General features: G+C 31.0%; 1 pseudogene; it reads right to left on the bottom strand.

The window, feature by feature from the left end:
- Window positions 1-10,696: 10,696 nt before the first annotated feature.
- LOC145121711 (protein FAR1-RELATED SEQUENCE 5-like) lies at window positions 10,697-22,574 on the bottom strand (annotated as a pseudogene).
- Window positions 22,575-23,148: the final 574 nt, after the last annotated feature.

Raw genomic sequence — 23,148 nt, 5'->3', positions numbered from 1 at the left:
GGAATTTTAGGGAACCGAAATGAACCGAACGCTCGACTTATTTCGCTTCATTCTTTTAAGGTTTGGTTTCGGCTCTATATTTTGTACATTTTTTTTAAGCTTTTTTTTGAAGTATTTAGTGATAATTTCTTTTTGTTTATTTTTCTGTTTTTTTTTATTTTTTTTATTTTTCAGAAACTTCAAAAATCCAAAAAAATTTTTCCAAATTTTTTTTTATTTTGTCTCTTATTTTTTTCTTTTTGCTTTTTTGTTTTCTTTTGTTTGTTTTGTTTGTGTGGTTCGTTTGTTTATTCTTTTTGCTAGGTACCAACTGCTTCATTGCGACATAAGTTGGAGCTAGGGCAGGTATGATTCTTTTGCTATGAACTAGTTAAGTGTCCCTAGAAGCATGCTGTTGCATGTTGACCGAAGCCTCTAAGACTAGGAGCAAGGCCTTAATGAATCGATCTATACCTATCATTTCTTCGCAATCAGGCTGATACATCCACTCCAGTCAAGAGCTACCTTACTCTTCTCAAATGAGTTAAGAGTTTTCTACTTTGTCACGTTTATATAGCAGAGGTACTTTTGGTTCCTTAACCACCTCCTTTACATTCTCCATCCACTTTCGGTTCCACTCGGTAACCCTTGAGACTCTCAGATATTACCACTGAGGTTTATGGTTGCACAAAATCTGTGTTTATGATCTTAGATGCGTACACCACGTGCTAAGTGAGACCCAAAATTCAACACCAACAATGAATTGACGGTGAATATTTATTCAAGATCTTACTTGTTACCTAACGAAATCTCATTTTATTTTTTGAGTGGTCTTTTATGAAATTGTCTAACACCAAGGCATTTCTTCCCAAAAAGATCCAGTTTGGTTTTGTTTTTAAGATTTTTATAACATCATTAGTCACAAGAAATTATATCCAACCTACTTGTTCAACAGACCACATCGGTCTCACAAGTACTTCATCCAACGTTCGGTCTTATGTTAAGCATCGACATTCGGTTGAAGATAAGCCACCCTTTAAACTATTATTTAAAAGAAGCCTTTCGGTGTTTCCTTTACAAACACTCGATCGTATTTTCTCGGGAAACCACGCAAGCACTTCAAGTCTCTCTTGACTTTGAAGGAAGCGATTCTTGCCCGGAATCATCTGCTTTATGTCTTCTAACAGACATCACTCACATCCTATACACATTTTGCTTTATTTCTTAATTTTTGTCACACTCTTGCACGAAAATACATTGTGATTTTCCAAAAATTCTGATCGATGTTCCTTATGGCTCGTTTTAAGTTTATTTTTGGCGCGACATTAGTTATTTTATCATTTGGAGCAAAAGGGAATTTGAAACGACGATATGTGGATAAGATTTTGGGCGCGTGAATTTGAACGGTTCCTAAACCCACGCTTGATGACGTTTATCTGGGGAAACCAACCTGTCACATCGCGCTTTTTCAGGCGACGTTTCAGTGATCGTATCATCATCACAAAGATTCTTTCTCTCTCCTGGCAACGGTATATAAAGGATTTCTTGCACAAATTGTCCCTTTTTACCTTCTTCAAATTCTCTTAAATACACAAGGCGATCTGCAACTGTTCATCTTCTTCCTTACATCAACAATGTCGGATTCATCATCTGTTTAAGATCAGACTGCTTCATCATCATTGCTTGTGATCAAACCCAATCAGAACCTGATCATTCAACTTAACCCCTTTCTGTATGATTCTTACATGCTCCAAGTTGCCGAGTGTCTTAAGTACTCTCCTCTGGTTATCGCACTAACGCAGGTGGAATCTGTTCCAATGTCTCTACTATCCCAAGTCTATTCTATTGCATCCTATGATAAGAACAAGGAGAGGATCTACTTTCAAGTCTTCACTCACAAGACATCCATTTCGAAAGGGCGATTCTGTTCTCTGTTACAGCTGGCCGTCGATTCCTCTGTTATCTCCCCAGATTTCGTCACCACAACCCAACTGTTTACAATGCTCTATGAGATGGGGTACATTGATGTTCTTACCACAGTGACGAAGATTAAGAAATCGTGTTTGCCGCCACAATGGAATGGGTTGCTTACTCTTCTCAACAAGGGTTTAGCGGAGAGGGTTGCTGGGTCAGATGGTACCAGTAAGGGTTTTCTGACCATTCTCTATGGTCTCTACAATGGACTTAACCTCGATTACGGGTCGATTATTTGGTCGCAATTGGTGCAGAGTCTCAACACTTCGACGCGACATTCTGAGATCTCTTGTGGTCGTTTCTAGACCATCGTCACACGAAGGGCTATTGACTCTTTGCAGATTCCTGTCATGAAATATGCCTTGGTCTCCTCTGTGGCTACTTTTCATACGAAGAAGATCATCTTCTCCGATGCCACCAAGTTCTCCCACAATTCATCCATACCTGAGACGATGTACAGGTGTGTGTCAGCCGAAAGTAAGGTGATGACTGACTACCGAAAGCTTCCTTCCAAAGGACCAAGAGAACTGACTCCAGAACAACAAGCTGCTCTAGACGTTGTGGAGAAGCCTGCCAAGCGAGGGAAAAGGGCGGATACCAAAAAGGCTGACAAGGCTAAAAAGGCAGATACTAAGAAAGTGGCAACCGAGGCTCCTTCATCTAAACCTGCCAAGTCTAAAAAGCGAAAGGCTGAAAAGGGTGATTCTTCGGCTCCAAAGAAGGTTAAAAAGATGGCAAAGAAATCAAAGAATACTTCTCCTTCAAGCTCAGACACTGCTGATGAGCGATCGGCAGATGAAGAAGAGGAAGTTCAGCATCCTGTTTCACCAAGAGGTAATACACCTCCTCGTTCTCCAACTCCAATTCCTCCATCTCCACCGAATACTATTGTTACAGTTTCGGTTGCTCCCATACCACCACCTACTACATTTCAAACCATAACTTCTATTCCACCCCACCACCAGTTAATACCATACCAATCTCTACAACTCCTTTACTACCTCCTATCTTTTCACAAGCAACTACCACAACTACTCCTACCACCACTACAACCGAACCTCCAGTAAACGTCAACGTATCTGATACAGGGGCTAATACTGAAACCGAACCTCCTGTTACTGTTGGATAAGTTGTCTAAGTCCATAACTATTTCTGGTATGTACTTGACCCGACCCGGCATGGTCCATTTGGGTTGCATGGCACCATGCAATTGGATAAACTAAAATGAGAGAAATAACACTTATGGTTTATTAATATATTATAAGTTCTAATATATTAATAATATTATTTAATTAGTTTGATCAAGAATTAATTTAGAATTAATTAAGTGATCAAAAGATAACTAATTAAATATATGGGTAGATTATGTAAATCTTCCATATCTTATATAGTGGGCTAAGAGGCTCCATGGATTATCAAGTTGGGTTCCACCCATAGGATGCTCCATGGATGCTCCATGGGAGTTATAAACCCATGGGTCATGGAAATGAAGAGTCATGACACATTAGGGTTTACATGGTGTAACCCTAGATGTATCAACACTATATAAGAAACCCATTCTCCACCAAAATCGGCTACACATAAGAAACAAGAGGGATAGGCCGATTTTGCAAGTGTGTATTCTCTCTAAAGTCATTCCAAAAGCATTTGGTGTTGTGTGAAGCATTTGAGGCATCACACTTGGGGTGCTAGGCTCACAAGGTTTCAAGGATCATAAGCAACAACAAGGTAAGTTATTCTATCTTTCATGCAAGTTAAAATTTGTTCCCCGTGTATGCTAGATAGGAATATAACCTTGGAATTCAACTTTGCATGATAATTAGACAAACATAGATCCAAGGTTATTAGGGTTGCATGTACACTTAGGAAGTGTTAGAATGCTCAAAACCCATCAGTTACTTCCAAACCTCTTTCACCCTCACCCTCATCAGACTCTAGTGATACTCTTGGTGGTGATAATGTTGAGTTTGACTCGACTTATTACAGTCCCTATCGGCTTCCAACAGACGAAGATGAAGAGGCTCCTGTCTCCCGACAACAATTGCAGAGTATTGATGAAAAGCTTGATCAATTGCTTGCCTCTACCAAGACATATAATGATTTTGTGCTCAAGGCTTTTCTGGACACCGTTTTAGAGCAATATACCGGAGCTATTGACAAATCCACACAGGCGGTTGAAGCATCCACTTCTTCTTGCAAGAAGGCCACTACTGAAGTTGCAGAATTTGTTCACAGTTCTCAGATTTTTCTCGAATCCCTCAAAGGTCATGCTGATTCAAATGCAGCTAAAGTGAACGCTTCCGTTGACTCCTTATCAAAGTCGCTTCAAGTGGATCAAGCTAAATTTGAGAATGTTCGTTCTTCCATTCAAGCTGAGAACACTTCTCTTCTTAGCTCTGTGAATTCTCGGCTTGAAACACTACAGGCTGATTTAGCAAAGGAGAGTGCCTTAAAGGAGGATCTTGCACGCCAAGCCTCTACTATTGAAGTTCAGAAAGTTCAATTGGCTCAAGCTGAAAGGGAGATTTCATTGTTGAAGACTGAGCGAGCTGTATTCCGGAGTTGTGTTGGTGATGTAAAGAATATGCTCACCAATCTTCTTAGTGCTCATGATCCGATACTTACACTAACCATCAGGAATCATCTGACTTCCAAGCTTCTTCCTGCCCTTGCACTTTTACATGAAATGAAGGGTGTTTCGGAGAGATTCGTACCTCCAAAACAAGGGGGAGAAGGTGTTCAAACTACTCAACCGAAGGTTGCTGTCAAAACCGAACCGAAGGGTAATGAAGCTTCGGGTTCTGGTAATCAAGATAAGAAGAAGGGACATGCTGATGGCAGTGATGAAGAAGAAGAAACAATTGCCAAAGCCCTGAAACGAAAGAAAGGGGATAAGGAATTGGATGAAACCCTTCGTGTTGTAAAGGAAGCAGAAGAGAGGGAGCGAAAGAACAAGGAAGAGCAAGATGCCTTAAATTGCAAAAAGGCCTTGTTTCCGAGCATGTACTGGCTGAAACCTGTAGCCTCTTTGGACTAGGGAAATGTTCATCAAAGAAGCAATAGAGTTTCCGAGCATGTACTGGCTGGAACCTGTAGCCTCTTTTGATTGTGAGAATTCGAGGGACTCACAGTTTGATATGCCTATAACACGAAAGGCATTTACTTTTCATTGCTTTGATTCGACTGTTCAAGTTCCCTCACCTCAGCCTAAAGTTGATCGTGAACTTATCGATTTTTATCTCAAGTTCGGTCAGCCTCAATACCTGACATGGAGTGCTTAGAAGATTATCACTGTCAAGGTGCTGAAACCTTCGCCTGCAGGGAAGTTTATCAATGTTAGTTTCAAAATAACCCAAGGTTCAGCAAACTCGGTTTCTGTTATATCCCTGCCAGATCTTCCAAACTTGAATCCTCATGATTGGATCTTGTTGTTCAACTTATTGCTCACTAATGCGAAGGAGTATGAGCCGATCCTAGATCATTTGAATAGGATGTTGGCTTCTTATGTTAATGAAGTTGCTGCAATGGACCAAGAGATTGCTAAAGTTTTAAAGAAGAAACCAACCGTAAAACCAACTGCAAAACCTGGAGATGTGAACAAGATGAAGATGGGGCAAATTGATTCTAAACATCTCACAGTGATGTTCACAATAGGCGAAGCTAACAGATTTCTTTTCGCTTTTGTTGATAAGCATCTGTTCTCAACGGACTGCTTGGAGCACATAATTAATATCATCCACCGGTGCAAGCAGAACTCTGAGGCAGACAAGAAGAACTTCACGGACATGCTTCGGTGGTATATCACTTTTCATCATACTCTTTTGGCCATTATACCGAATGTGTTCAAGACTGTCAAGAAGTCTTCTATAGCTCAACCGAACTGAGCTTTCGGCTCCATTGACGCAAAGGGAGAGATTGTTGGGTATTTTATGTTGCGTCATGGGCTTAGTATTGTATATCCGGATTGGGTCTGTCCATCCGTGATTATTATGTAGGGTTTAGCTATATATAGTGCATACATGTATGCCTTAGATAACGTCGTGATTATAGTCATTATTGCTTTGTAACCCTAAACACCTCTACAGTCGAAGTTCTTAATCGAGATCTTCTGAGGTGTTAAAGTTTAATCATTCGACATCAGTTAAACCATTCATGTGTTCTTCATTACATTATTTATTGTTTATCTGCTTAGAATCTATCGATCCTACTAGAACTTTGTTATAACAAAAGTGAGAAAGTTAAAATTTAAAATTTTAAATGGATAATTAATAGGTTGACATATGTCATAATAGGTGGCATATAATATTAATTAATGAGAATTTCAAATATTATGACACATGTCAGTAGTAGAATAAAATTATTTATTTACTAGGCGAATACATGCACGTTACGAATAATACAACAATATATTTGAAATCTTTATAAATATACGTTTTTTTAAATATATATCAATGACATTATTGTTAGCTCTTATATAATAAATTTTATAATAAATTGATTTAAACATTGCTTGTTTTGAATTATGTGATAATGTAGACATCTTTTAAAATTCTATAATCTCAATTGTCTTAATGGTCTCTACTTGCAGGTTACTCGAGAATAAAAATAAATATAATATATGGTTTAATGATATTTATAGTTGTTATTATGATTAATTAATTTTAAAAAATTTATTTGCTTAAGATTTTAATTTCTATCAGTGTAATTATTTAAAACATAAAATATTGTTTTTGTTTTTAAAGGTAACAACATAATTTTTGTATATAATGTTACTTTTAACTATTGTTGTTGTAAGTTATTTAAAATAATGAATTTGAAAACTCTTAATTATTTTAACTTGCTTACATAAATTTAACTTCTTTAAAATTTATTTGATAAATATTGTTAGTTTATTTGATTGTAATTATTTAAAACAATAAACATTGTTTTTGTTTTTAAAGATAAGATTATAATTTTTTATATAATATTACTTTTAACTGTTCTTATTTTAAGTTATTTTTAAGCTACTTTTTGAAAATTCTTAATGATTATAAAAAATAGTTTCATGGTTTTTTTTTTGTTAAATAGGATTACAATTTAGGTTTAACACTATAATTTATAACTTATAACTATAAAATAGTTTCTCGGTTTTTTTCAAGTTTAACTGAAATTTTGATTTAAGTTAACCGTTTAACATTATATTGAAATTAATAATTTAACTATTTTGTATAAAATCATAAATTATACAAAAGTTGTGATTTAAAATAACAATTGCTCACATACGACAACATATTTAAACTAATAAGTTAGCTATAATATTTTAAAAAGTTAAAGTCATGATTTTATAAATAGAAGTAAAATATGATATTTTAATATTGTAGTTTAGTTAATTTATGATTAGAATTTAGTTTTTACATTAATTTAACATTATTAACAAATTTATAATAACTATTAGAAAGAAATTGAAAAGTCATTGAGGTTTTAAATGCATGTGTTGCAAGTAAAAATACATCTTTTATAAGTATACTAGGTAAGGTAAGGTGATGGGGTAGGGTTGGAGGTCTGTTTATTTAAAAAAATTAAAAAATCAACGGAAAAATAGTCTTGTTAGGTAAGAAAATCACCAAACGCGTAACAAAAACAAACACTAAGGACCTTCCGAGTTAAAAAAATAAGTTAGGGACCAAACATGCAAATTACCCTAAACCATAGGGACCATTCGTGTAATTTACTCTTAAAATAATTATGAGAAAAAATAGAAATATGTTGAAATTTACGTTTTTAGTCATGTTTTGGGCATTAACCGAATTATCAAATAACATAAAAATCCATCAACTTATATTTTGATACTATCTAATATAGTCTATACCTTATAAACTTTACTTTACTTTTACTATCCAATATATATTATAAGTTTTTGTATAACATTAATATAATCTACTTTTCTTATGTCTGATAATATTTTTTGGATAAAATAAAAAATAAGTTGTTTTGAATGAACTATTAATAAACAGTATTGAACTAATAAACATTGTATTACACTATTTATATTACACCAAAACATCCAAGGTTTCACATATGAACATTCAAATATTAAACATTGAAAATTAGAATGATGTCATACAAAATATATCATTCCACATAAATGTAATAAGAGTTTTAAAATAAGTCGATTAGTAAATATGATATTTAATTTTAATTACATATTTTGCAAGGCGTACATTTGACTTTATGTTGGTGCGCCGAGAATCTTCTTCCTTAATTTGTACCTAAAAAATTAAGGTGAATAGGAATATAAAATAGATATTACTAAGCATTAATATAAATAATTAAAAAGAGTATGTGAATATCCTACCACCGGTTAAAGACAACATACCTCTCTAGTGGTATCGATTCCTATGTAAAATTGAAGTAGTCATTCTATCTACACCTTGTTTTCTAATTACATAAACAAATATGAGTAACCAAACATAAAAATGTTATCTTTATGTAGGAAAAATATTTTAGTTAACTAACAAATTAAATAATATAAGTTTAAGAGTTAGGAGTTTCAAAACATTAATATTTTTATTAATCAATCAGTTAAGTAACACATGTTGAAATTATTACAATCATTATTAAAAAGCATTTGAAATATTAGATTTTAAATGAATTTTGGTTGAACTGTTTTGACATATATATATATATATATATATATATATATATATATATATATATATATATATATAGGGAAAAGGGAATGTGTGGTTGTTAGGTATCTAATATAGGTATAGAACCTTTCAAAAACTGCGTCGTTTTTGGGCTAAAAATTAAAACCATTTTCATTTCCATTTGATTGACTCGGCTCCTTTTATTTTACGCAAACAATACGTCACGACTTACATCATCGACAAGAACATACATTGAATAAGGAATCCCAACACCGACAGAGCCTCTATGAAATTAAAACCTCAAATTTTATGTTTTATGCATTCATTTCATTATCAAACCACTATCATTGGAAACGATTTTAGGAGAACCGATAATTATTTCCAACAGCATCAACAGGGCCTCTGTGAAAATTTGATGGTTCAGTACCCATTCATTGGTTCAGTTGAGCATTGATTACCACTAATTTCCTCACTTCCTCATGTAATAATGATAATCAGTTTATATCTCTACCCAATTTTTATTAACGTTTAGATTTCCTAACTTCAGGTTTTTTATGATTCGATTTTGGTTTGGATTTGAAACGGGTTTCGTTAAAGTTGTTTCGTTTTTACATAATCGATCTCAGCCTTGATTCTTAATAGATTTAATTCATCGGGTTAATTGGTCTTATTGTTGTAAATTGATAAGTGCTAAGGGTCGTTTAAAGACGCCTTCCAAGTGTTTGATGTAATGCTTAAGAATAATTTTCAATCTCCATATACGGATTTTGATGCCTTCTAAACTAGAATATCTATATGATGTTTGTTATTTTCTCAATTGTTAACAAAAGTTCATATTCTTAATTTACTATTTGTAGTTTTGTACGACCCGTCTTCAGTTTATATGGTGGCAATGCCTTGAATTCAAGTTTTCTAATTTGAGTTAAAGTTCTTTTCTATGTTTTTAACTCAGTTTATTCTTGTGATTAATGACTTTTGGGTATTTATTTCACAGTATAAGAATGATTAGGATGCATAGTGGGAACAGGACAGAAACTGGTCCAAATACAATCCAAGATTGCTTCCGAGTTGATTGGTGGTCCAAGTGATGGATTTGACATTTGTTTGAATCCCTCTACTATTAAATTTATGTATTTGCTACTATATTTGTTCATTGGTTGACCTTCTATACTTTAATTTAGGTATGTCTCATGGAATAAATGAATGAACATTACATACTAAAAAAGAGAAAGGAAAGTTGGATGAAATTCAAAGTCGTACTTTTTGGGGATATTTCAAATGATCTCGTTCATTATGATGATAATCAAGCTTGATCTTTCAAGGAACAAACTGATGGGTTCTCATTGTGTCAAGGAAAAGAGTTTTTACAGTGCTTGTATGTGTCGATCTAATGTGTTTAGAATATGAAGTTGCACAAGGTCATTAAGACCAAAACTGTATATTGATAAAGATTGTTTTATCTACTGATGTATCATATATTAGTTTGCCAAATGACCATGTACTTACATTTTACCAATAATATCAATATACATGCATTATGGTTTTGTTCGGCTAACGACCGATGTATTTATACCTGTGTACTTTTCATTGTACTATGACTTTTAACCATAAATAGTAATATACTTACTTTTTGACAAGAATTAACAAGTTGATCATTTTTTTACATAAAAACACATGTACTTCATTATGAACCAGAATAGCAATGTACTAGAACTGTTAACCATAAATAGCAATCTACTTACTCATTTTGATTAAAATTAACAACTTGATCATATTTTTTACATTAAAACCCACTTACTTATTATGAAACGACATAGCAACGTACTATGACTTTTAACCATAAATAGCAGTGTACTTAAACTTTTTTCACAAAAAATAACAACTTAATCTTTAGAAAGTATTTTAAGACCATAATGCACCTCGTTTTAATCAAAAATAACATCCTACTTTTACTTTTAACACATAAGACCATAAATAGGGGCCTTATTCCACAAACTAAAAACTTAACCATCTCTAAAAAAATACAATCCATCAATGTATCAAGAATAAAGTTTCTCAGGTAGTCTAATCAGCAAAATCAAATGACAGATACAAATAAAAGTAAGCAAAATCCATCAATGTAACATCATTTTTTTGTCTTGTAAAGCGTCCTCCGCCTGATCCAAATAAAAGTAAGCATTAGAAAAATACATGACCCGTTACAATTATTAAAAAAATATAAATAATACCTTTTTGATTGGACATCCATTGACATAATGACCCAATCCCTTACAGTGAGAACAAGTTCTCTTTTTCTTCACCACTTCTAGTGACGACTTAATTCTATTTTCATTTTTAGGGCGACCTTTGGTATTTGTCGGAAGAAGAGGATCCCTTACAGATATTTGAGGCATCATGTCTACTTGATAAATTCCCGTGCAAAATTCTTGAGATGCATTCTGATGGCCTTTTGGCTTTTTCCGAATCACTTGATCTTCTATAAATGATACCAATAAAGTATTAAGGTTTTTTTTATCTCTGAAGGGGAGTCTCTTGCTAGTTCAATTGCTTTAGTATAGTTTGCACGCACACACCATAACGTTAATTCACTAACTCCATTTTTATTATTAATTTCTTCCAATCCAATATTGCTATTACCTACCTTGAACCTAGCATCGAGTGTACATCTCGGTAAAATATAATGATCAGGAAGGGTTTCAACATGTCTCTTCTTGAGCACATATAGGCTATGCTTGCATAATATTCCATACGTTTCAAACTTAGCACACGAGCACTTGACATTTACTTGATTCACGAACCGGAAGCTAACAAATCTCCAATGTGCTTTATCAACTTTCACTTGCCTAGGTCGATATCTAATTTCTTCGGTAGTTTTGCTTAATGTCTCATGAGTTAAATTTCCCATAGCTTCTATCCATTCTTTTTTTAAAACCTCAAATATCTTTCTAGTATAGCATTGACCTGCCTTTTCTTTTATTGGATGAACAGATGAAAGAACTGCTTTTGTGTTCATGGTCTTGAAGTCTTCATCTTCTTTAGCGGCTCTTCGAGATTCAACTGCTTTATCATATTGTACTACAAATTCATTCAACATGGTCCTGGAATTAACAAACTCATCAAAAAATGAGTGAATGCTCTCAATTCGTCCACTTGTTGTCATGCCAGCAAAGAATACATCCTTCAAGAAGGCTTTAGCCCAATGTTTTCGTTGGTAATACATCTCAACTATCCAACTATTACTTTCTAAGCTATACTTATCAGATATATCTTTCCACTTGGTTTCGAATTCTTCTATGGTATCACTCCTTACCCATTCTCTATAAGATTTGTTAAAATCACTATAACGGACTACAAGAGGCCGAAGATGTTCAAGCTCATGCTTTTTAATGTGCCATGCACAAAAGCGATGTCGAATGTTTGGAAACACTTTGCTAACTGCATTACCCATAGCTTTATCTTGGTCCGTTATTATTGCCAATGGATACTTGTTAAACATACACTTCAAGAAATGCTCGAATAACCAGTTGAAATTTTCTTCTTTTTCATTTTCTAGCAATGCACCACCAAAGAGTATGGATTGGCCATGATGGTTCACCCCGATAAAAGGAGAAAATGGCATCTTGAATTTGTTTGTCATGTATGTCACATCAAACACGACAACGTCTCCAAATTTAGTATATGCATCCCTTGATCTTCCGTCGGCCCAAAAAATATTTCTAGGAGTCCCATCTTCATACATATCCACAACAAAATACTGGTTGATATCAACCAATGTTTTATCTTGAAAATGTTTGATAAGCCCATAAAACTCCTTACCTTTGTTTTTCCTTCATTGCTCGGATAATATGTCAACACATTGCTTGGAAGTAACATCAACTTCATTTGAAGGTTTCATTGCATTGACAGCCTTTTTTATTTGAGAAGGCTTCAACCCCGACTGACGAAGCTCCACCATAAGAGATTTGCATGCCAATGAGCGGTGGAACTTTCCATGGGAGCGATGTTTCAGTACTTTCATTGGTGTAACGTTCAACTCATGATTGTGTGTATCATTAAAAATATCCACGAACCATTTTCCATCTTTCCTTTTTGAATTCCGAAGCATCGCTTGGCATCCGGTTCGTAAATCTCTATGACGTTTCTTTGCATTCCTATCACCCTTCACTCTTTTAAAACCTTGTTTGTTGCATACATACATCTTACGATAAACCTCCTTTGTTGTCTTATTCTTATAATCCCAATGAATCCGTATGCCAAATCCATGTAACAAGGCATACCGATTATAAAATGAATATGCATTATGACGGGTATTGAAAACCTTTCCCATGATATTTGCATCATTAACTTCAGATTCATCATATTCAAGACTTGTATCAACATCATTTATGCCAATATCTTCAATGTTATGTGTCTCGGAAGGCTCATCAGTTGCTTGATTTTCCAGATTAATAATGTTAGGTATGTCCTGTATCAAGAAAAACTTCCATGTATTTGAATATGTTATTCAACATTTATACTTGGTACAAACATGATGAAAGATTAATGCTCACCTTGATGCATGATGAAGTCAAGTTGTTTACAGGAAGTAAAGGCAGATTTCATAATATGATAGCTAAATGTATGATAAATGGTGGTTAGGAAACTTTACTTATTACAGAACAATATTGTATCATTTATCATCTTATAAAACAATAGATTCCGGGTCTGGTGCTATTTAATATTGCTAAATTTTCTTTTTAATCATGTTAATTTTTAAAAATAAGAGGCATTTTCCTATTTCTACGTAATTGTTCTAGGAAACAAAAGTTATGATCTTTCAATTTAGTGGAGATAAATTGTTAATATAATAAAGGAGAAAGTACTAGAATTTACTCATGTTTTAGAGGATATAGAATGTTATGATCTTTCAATTTAGTAGAGATAAATTGAATATATAATAAAGGAGAAAGTACTAGAATTTACTCATGTTTTAGATGATAAATATCATGAAGTAAGATGCAATATTGCAGTCGTTGGTAAGAACTTGTTTATAACATGATTACATGCAAGATAATTGTAGACCATGCAATCTTGCAGTCGTTGGTGAGAAACACGCTCATATTTAATTTTTACCTGTGACATGGTCACGAACAGAGCATAGAAAATCAAAAATATTTGTTAAGAACAACAACACCCAAATTGTAATCGTGTTTATATTCCGAAGTCTGTATCAAGAGAAAAAAAATCAATTTACGAAGACTAAAACTCTAAAGATTAATCAGAGGAGAAAGTGGATATTAGTCGTACCTATGAATTGGAGAAAACAAAAACTTTAAACCTCCAAATTAATTAAGAAGGATGCGATATACTCATATACAATAGCCTGTGATCGCAAAAAAGGAACTCGAAAGATGGAATAGATATGAATTATGGGTTACGACTAAAACATGAGGCCGTATATTTTTTCTTTAAAAACGATGTAGTTTTAGGGGTTCTACACCTATATTAGATACCTAACAACCACACATTCCCTTTTCCCATATATATATATATATATATATATATATATATATATATATATATATATATATATATATATATATATATATATATATATATATATATATAGAGAGAGAGAGAGAGAGAGATGGAAAATATAACATATGTATGAGTTTTAATTAATTATTTTTTTGAAACGGTACAGTTACAAAAAAAAGCATATTTAAAATATTTTCGACATCATCCTATATAACATATGATCAATATATTAACGATTAAACCACAATATACAACGACTGTATTACAATAATCCAAAAACGAAGAAAATATAAAAACGAATTAGTATAATAAACTTACAAATTAAAAGCTCTAATATAATAACATATCTGCAAAAGTGGTCATAAGACCTCAACCCAACACAAAAACCTTTAAGTTTGTTTTTTTTCTAAAATTTGTATATGCTTTGTATGCATGTCTTCCCAAAAGATTGATCTTTTTATAGTAAACTTTTTACTAAATGCTAATTAAACATAATATAAGTTATAAAACTTTTGTGTGTTAAATCATAATTAAGAAAACTTTTGAGTTGCATTAGTTAAAAAAATGGGGGTTTCAAATGAATGTGGTGTGAGGAAGTTAAAAAAGGGGTTTCAAATGAATATGGTTTGAGGAAAAATGCTTCTATTATAAGATATATAGATTAGATGAATCCCCGCGCGTTGCACAATAATATATTTATATAGTATTTTTAAAGGCAAACACACACATCCACACAATTATTTAATCATTATCCTAATTCTATAAATTGTGATTATAAATGTAAAAACAATGTTAATAAATGTATATAAAACATATATTGATTTCTAAATATAATGAATAACAAATAGTATAAAAAATAAATATTTGATGATTTTATTGACCATTTTAATGTTTGTAAATTGTATATAAGTTGTATGTTAATTTATATATTTAATGAATAATAAATATATAAAAAAAACATAAGTACTACAACTTTTAAAAACATAAAAACACTAAAATGTCAACTATAACATTTATTAACAAAAAAACCTTATTAAATACTGATAAATCATACAAAAAATATATAGAAGACACATATTATATACATATATATATATATATATATATATATATATGTATATATATATATATGTATATATATATATATATATATATATATATATATATATATATATATATATACACACAGAGACATACATACATACACGCTATTAAAATGATCATATTGCTATTACAAACTTTGAAATAATTATATTTATACGAAGTTGATATAAAAACTCATTATAGCATGTTTGATGCCTTTAAGGCATACAACAAAAAATTATTAATAACATTAAACTAATTATGAAAGAATATTTATTGTTCCAAGAAAAATCCACATAGTAATAACCATGATGCGGCAAAACACTATTTTTTCAACTCTTCATATTTTAATTAAAAATATCTTAAAACATGTGATTGCTTATGAGAAACTTATTTATATATTACTAATACGGATACAATGTATATAAATGAGAGGAAAATAAAAAGTCAATACCAATTACTAACCATACGTTACAAAAACTTTTGATTTGTAGTAATTAATAATTTTATATTTGAAATCATAAGTGTACACAAATTAGAAAACTTTTTTGTTGTTGTGAAAATTTCATATAAATCTGATTTAAGTAAATTTACTGCATTACGCATAAACCTATAGAAATTGAAGTACTATTCAAGTATATGTGGTAATCAAATGTTTATTAGTAATTTAGACGTGTTTTTACGGTTGCAATCTTAAGTGATTAGCCCAAGTGTACCAATAAAAAAGATTGACTTTGTTTCTCACTTTTTTTATCAATACATTTTTGCAATAAAAATACATGGATTAAACTCTAATAACAAAAAAAAATGACAACTTAAGATCGGTACTTGGTTAATTTCTTAAAACAAAAATAGTCATAAACACTCCAAATAGCCTCCCCTATGAGTGCCGTGTTATTACGAGCTAACCAGGATTAATCATTTAAACAATAGTAAGTAATAAATGTCTTTAAAAGTGACAATACATGAATCGAAAGACTTTTCGTTGCAAACTAACTACCGTTCTTATAAAAATACAAGATGATGAGTTTACACAAATTGTAAATTTTTTTTAAAAAAATCAATAATGTTTATATTATAAGGTCTAGAAATTTATAATCTTTTATATTGGCTTAAATTATTTAATACTACCAAGTGATCATATTAAAATAAAATACTGAAAAGTACATTTTTATAATGGGATAGCATATAAACGGTTGATCTCGCAATGGTTGAAAATGGTTCCTACAACCGACATATATATATATATATATATATATATATATATATATATATATATATATATATATATATATATATATATATATATATATATAGGGAAAAGTTCAATAGAGAACCATAATTATTGGTTCTTCAAGGAACCAAATCCTTTTTTCAATTTCTAGAGCTTATTCTTTATCGAAAAAAAAATCTAAAAATATCTAAATTCATATATTAACATTGTGAATGTGAAAAATATTTTTCGGATTCACCGTGTGAATCCGGATTCACATTGTGAATTTGACGTAAAAAAAAATTGAATTTGATATCATTGGAAAAAGGATAAAAAGTTATGAATTTCTGTATTTTTAGTTTTTTTTTTGATAAAAAATAAGTTCTAAAAGTTGAAAAAAAGATTGGTTCCTTGGTTCCTTGGTTAATTATGGTTCTCTATTGAACCTCACCCTATATATATATATATATATATATATATATATATATATATATATATATATATATATATATATATATATATATATATAGGGTTACGTTATTTTGTTTTTACTAACTATTGTGTGCCAGAATGTATAGATCTGGACCATCGGATGGAATAGGGTTAGGTTATTTTGTTTTTACTAACTATTGTGTGCCAGAATGCACAGATCTGGACCACCGGATGGAATAGAATCAAATGTCATGATCTGAGGGTCTATGAAATTACAATAGGGTAACATGTACCATATAATCACACAAATTTCAACATAAGGGCATTTTAGTCAATTAAGACAAATTTAAAAAAGGAAAAATCAAGATTTATGGGATAATTAATGATTTTGATTTAAAAAATCTGATTTTTTTCAAATTCATTCAATTTCAAACGTAATTTGTAAGCATATATCGATTTTATTCTATCAGAATGTCATTTTGTTAGAATGATATTCTGTAATTTTGTCAGAATGTAATACAACTATGAACATAATATTATAAACACATATTATCAAGATCAATAATTTTTAATGAATACAAATGTTATATAAGACGAAGTTTAATAGTTTAAAATAAATAATTACATTCATTCTTAAAGAATACAACTATGAACATAAATTACATTCATTCTTGAAATCTCTTGCAAAAAAAATATCGGCATTCTTGAAAGAATCCTCATTCACTTTCTTGTTTCGTTCCTAGATGTCTTGTGTATGCTTGACCTCTAAGCTACTTCAAAATATCTAGCATTCTATGAGATTGACATTTTGTGAGATTGACATTCTGTCAGAATTGTATTGCATGAGAATGATTTTATAGAAGGAGCTGCAAAAGGAGATAAACTCGAGGATGGTAAGTGATCCCTTGGCAAAACTTGAAACATCTGAAAAACATAAGAAACAAATATCATGTTAAAACATCAACCAATTGCAATACAACCCTTGCAGAATCATTCTTATGTGATTATACCAGAAATACAATTCTGGCAGAATCATTCATATGTGATTTCCAAGATGATAATACTCTCTACAGAATATTTTTAAAGAATGAAATAATTATTTTTACATAATGAAAAAATTGAAGATAAAAATAAACACCCAATAATTATTCTACAGAATATTCTTATGTGATTTCCAGCACCTGATATATTTCATAATCGAAAAATGATTTCCTCTTTTTCATTATTGAAAGAAAATGAGAGTAATTCTAAATTTAAAGTATGATAGAATAACATAATTCACTATTTTGATTTTTTTACCTTAGGAGATGAGATACACAACAATAAATATTTCATCGCTAACCATGAATACAATCTGAGGCTGCCATATTTCTCTTTGGCATTTCATCAAACACTTTAAGGGCGCTCCCTAAATCACCACATTTTCTATGAATCATGAATGAAAAAAAAAATCCAATTCAGAACCATCAACATCAAATTCATATGAACAACAAGATATTTCAACACCATTATAAAAATCTAAAACTAAAAGTTGAAATTGTAGAAATTGGCTAGTTGGAAGAACGAAGAAAAAAACCTGTTTTCTATGGAATGGAATTGCAAGTCTGGTAAATTAAATTGTAGAAATCTCTTTGACTAACTATTGGAGATAGAAGCTAGCTTCGATTGGAGATGGAGTCGCCGAGAATTACATCTTCATCTTGTCAACGGAATGGGGAAACAGATTTGCAGCTTCTGATCCACCGCTTCTTCTTCATTCGTCAATAAGAAAAGAAAATGGGAGGAGGCAGAAATAGAATACGTATCATATGAGAGGCTAGGGTTAAATAATTGGTCAAAGAGATTTTTATGGTAATTTCCATGAATTAAGAGGTTTTATTTTAATTATCATGCTAAAGTTACATAATTACCCTTATAACAATTTTTATTTATTTAATTATTCCTAAATTCCTATTGGTGCATTCATGCACACAATAGTTGCTAGAAACATTTGAACCTAACTCTCTCTCTCTCTCTCTCTCTCTCTCTCTATATATATATATATATATATATATATATATATATATATATATATATATATATATATATACTAGCTGTGGACCCGCGCAAAGCAGTGGCTGCTATTAACTTTTTTTTTTCGGGAAACATGTTCCAAAAAACACGTAATGTATTGGTTAATTGAAATCAAAAATTTTGGAAGAACTTTTTTATATTTATTGGATATGCATTTTAGTCTATTTTTCGTTTTTATTTGTGTTCTTCATGTGTTCTCTTCCGTTGGATCCGTTGTACAAAAAATAAATCATTTAACTACATTTTAATCTATTATGGTACCCACGCAAAGTGTCGACAATGAATAGTTTTCTTTCGAAGATATGTCATATTCGAAAAAATCACGTGAACACAAATTTTTATTGGTCGGTTTTACGTTATGTAGATGTGTATTTTTAATATATTGATCGAATGGGAAGAAATTGAAATAAAAATTTGTTTGTTGGGCGTGTGTATTAATATATTAATCGTTTTTTGTGTTTGGTTTGCTTTTTTTATTGATTTAGAGAATGATCAAAGACCAATAATGAAATGTTTAGTTCGTTTTGGAACGATTTAACGATTTATAATATATCAAGAAATTTGAATTCAAAAGATTTTAAATACAGAAGAATTGAAATGTATCAAATGACTATCGGAAAATGTAGTAAAATTCATATTATTTTGTATTTTGTTTTCTTTTTGCTTTGTTATCATATCAAAAGATTTAAAATATGGCTAATGAAATGGCGGATGCTTACTCTTTATTAGATTTTGCTCATGTAACCTTTTTAAATACTTATAAGAATACTTAACATAGATTTTTAACAATCTTTTGTTCACCAAAATATTTTATGACTACTGTTAGTTATAAATATATTAATATACGTCGGTATATACAAATCAACACAGACACAACAAATTGTAAAATTAATTATACAAATACATATTATAAATCTGAAAAAAAAAGTTACAATGATGAGAAACAACGTCTGATTGGAAATGCCTTGTTTGACTCACACTATAGATACGAATATGATTGTAAATTAAAGTTTTCGAGACCCGATAAAGAAAACAATAATTATCAAACTTCATAGTTATTTAGAATCTTATTCTATAAATCTAGGTCAATTATATGAGCAATAAGACCTTAAATTGTATTAAGAGTAAATAACTATTTTATCCTTATATTAAAAAATACAAAATTCATCAATTTTAATGTTACAGAAGTTAGAAGGAAAAAAATACGGATATGTAACTGGTTATGTCTTAATATATTAAGCCATGATTTTTTGGCTTAACTATATAAAATCGTTCTATCGAGATTAAATCAAAAATAAACAATCATATATTGTTTTCAAGATTAAATTCTTAATCCATTTGGCTCATTAAATAAAAAGATACTTCTTTCCATCATTATGTTGATTTCCTCCACAAATCAAACCTCCAAATACTAAAATCAATAACTAAACCTCTAGAAATTGAAGTACTATTCAAGTATATGTGGTAATCAAAGGTTTATTAGTAATTTAGACATGGTTTTAAAGTTACAATCTTAAGTGATTAGCCCAAATGTACCAATAATAAAGATGACTTTGTTTCTCATTTTTTTTATCAATACATTTTTGCAATAAAAATACATGGATTAAACTCTAATAACAAAAAAAATGACAACTTAAGATCGGCACTGTGTTAATTTCCTAAAACAAAAATAGTCATTAAAACTCCAAATCCTCCCCATGAATGTCATGTTATTACTAACTAACCAGGATCAATCATTTAAACAAAAATAAGTAGTAAATATCTTTAAAAGTGACAATACATGAATCGAAAGACTTTTCGTTGCAAACTAACTATCGTTTTTATAAAAATGCAAGATGATGAGTTTACACAAATTGTAATTTTTTTAAAAAAAATCAATAATGTTTATATTATAAGGTCTAGAAATTTATAATCTTTTATATTGGCTTAAATAATTTAATACTACCAAGTGATCATAGTAAAATAAAATACTGAAAAGTACATTTTTTATAATGGGATAACATATAAATTGTTGATCTCGCAATGGCTGAAAATGGTTCCTACAACCTTTAGTTTTTATGTCATTAAACTTAGTACTTGCCATGTGAGAACTAAAAGATGACTACAGACAACCGACGACCACTAAGACACCCAAAGAATCAAAAAAGTTTTAATATCAAAACTAACATAAAATAAACTAAGAACTAAAAAAGAGGATGAAATATGAGCTTACCAACAAAACTGATGTTAAAGTTTGTGTCAAGACGTGGGTTTCATGGTTAGACAAATAGGATCTTAAACTCTGAACATAACTATGTTAAAGTTTATGTCAAGAGCTCATGAGATGATGACGAAGGAAAACCTTGTATAATGTCAGGACATGTAATAAACACATATCCATGTAATATAATCTCCTAATGTAAGCTAAATAAAAACAGGAAACATATTCTTAGAAACAGTACATGGTTACTCAAAAATAGATGATCACTAATTGCATTAATTGGTAACTCAATTACCAGACACAAATGAACAAATTCAATAAGCAGTATAGTAGATGGAATTAATTATTTCTTTAAATTCAAACCCAATGAAAAAAATCAGGTAAATTAATGTTGAATCATGATATATAACTTTATGGAAGTAGATAGAATATCTTATTCCTCATTATGAGAAATTTGTATGGAGCTCCACTCTTACATAAATTTCAAGTCACATTCAACAATTTGAAAACCAAAACTATGTCTATGTTCAATGTGATTATGGAACAGATTTCACCTTAATTATCATTTCATATACTGCTTCTAACGTAGCAAAGCACAAGTGTTAAACAACCAAAACGAAAAAAAAATACACCAAACTTATATTTCTCACTAGATTCCTTCTGTTGCCTCTTCCAATTCTTAATAGATGAAGTCCTATCATCTTCATAATCTTTCTCTTCTCTTTCTCTATGCCAATAAACCTTTCAAATTCAAAACACTAAAGAATTGAAACAAAATAAAGATAAAAAATAAAAATCGATTGAGAGTTGGGAAAAAGATGGTGTCACTGGTGGCGATGGTTTTTTACAGTGGATTAAGAAGACTTACCTCTTGATGCTTATTTTTCTGCAAAACCTTAATCAAACATAAAAATTCATAAATTACCAATTAATCCTAGACAAAGAACAAATCAAGTTAAACCTGAGATTAAACAACAAAGTGGTTTACATGACAAATCATATGTGAAATTTGACACTTGTATATAAACTTGATGTTAGGGCATGAATAGAAAACAATATAAAATGAGTAAAAATTAACATATCTGAAATTAAAGTATTATGGAAAAATGGAAATCTAGCTAAGGGTGGTAACACCAAAATGGAAGAAACAAAGGAAGTGTTCTTAATGGTAGTAGATGGTGGTGACTAAGAGAGATAGGAAGAAAGAGGGAAACATGCGTTGGTGAGGGCAGTGGCGGTAGAACCTAGATGCATGACCAATTCAACCTAAATCAATAACTGGAAATAAAAAAATGGAAAATTCAATACCTTTTAGGTATAATGTAAAAGATGAATACATCTGTAAGAAAAACATTAACCTTACATAATGATTCTGATGACCCATGGGTGAAAGAGACACAATTTCGGTGGTGAAGCTGCGACAGTGGTGAAGGTCCGATTGTGATGGATCTGTGGTAACAACGGCAATTACCATTTCTTCCAACTTTTTACGACTCAATAATTGTGATTAATTGAAAAAACCCTTCAAAAGTATAACTGTAAATACCAAACCAAAATCTAAACATATAGTACCTTAACTGAAGATACAAATCGGATAAGTAATTGGCGTCTGAACGATCTTTGAATGGATAGATATTGGTACTAATAGAGGACATCTTTAGTTTTCATAAACCTGCAAAAGTATGATCATATGAGAGCTATCAAAAGTTCAACACTTTTTGCAGACATATTAGGAATCAATTGATTATCTTTGACGTTGGTGACAGACGAAGGAGAGAAAACTTTGTGTTTTTCTTTTTCCAGTGATTCAAATAGCAGAGATGTGTGGAGGGGGGGAGGCTAGGATGGCGGCCAAAATGGAGATATACCGGCCGATATTTAAGGATTTAACGTAGTCGATAGGATTAAAGAGCTTAGTCAAAACCACTGATTGTATTTTCGATTTAAAAATGTATATTATTTAAAATATAATATTATTTTATTAGTGATTATTTGTACTATTAGCTTAAAGATTTGGATGTCTTAAAAAAATAATATTATTATATTCA

The sequence above is a fragment of the Lactuca virosa genome, chromosome 6 (assembly GCF_052849685.1).
Source record: "Lactuca virosa cultivar CGN04683 chromosome 6, Lactuca_virosa_CGN04683_v6, whole genome shotgun sequence".
Taxonomy (NCBI): domain Eukaryota; kingdom Viridiplantae; phylum Streptophyta; class Magnoliopsida; order Asterales; family Asteraceae; genus Lactuca; species Lactuca virosa.
The sequence above is the reverse complement of the archived record's forward strand: the minus strand, read 5'-3'. Positions and strand labels throughout refer to the sequence as shown.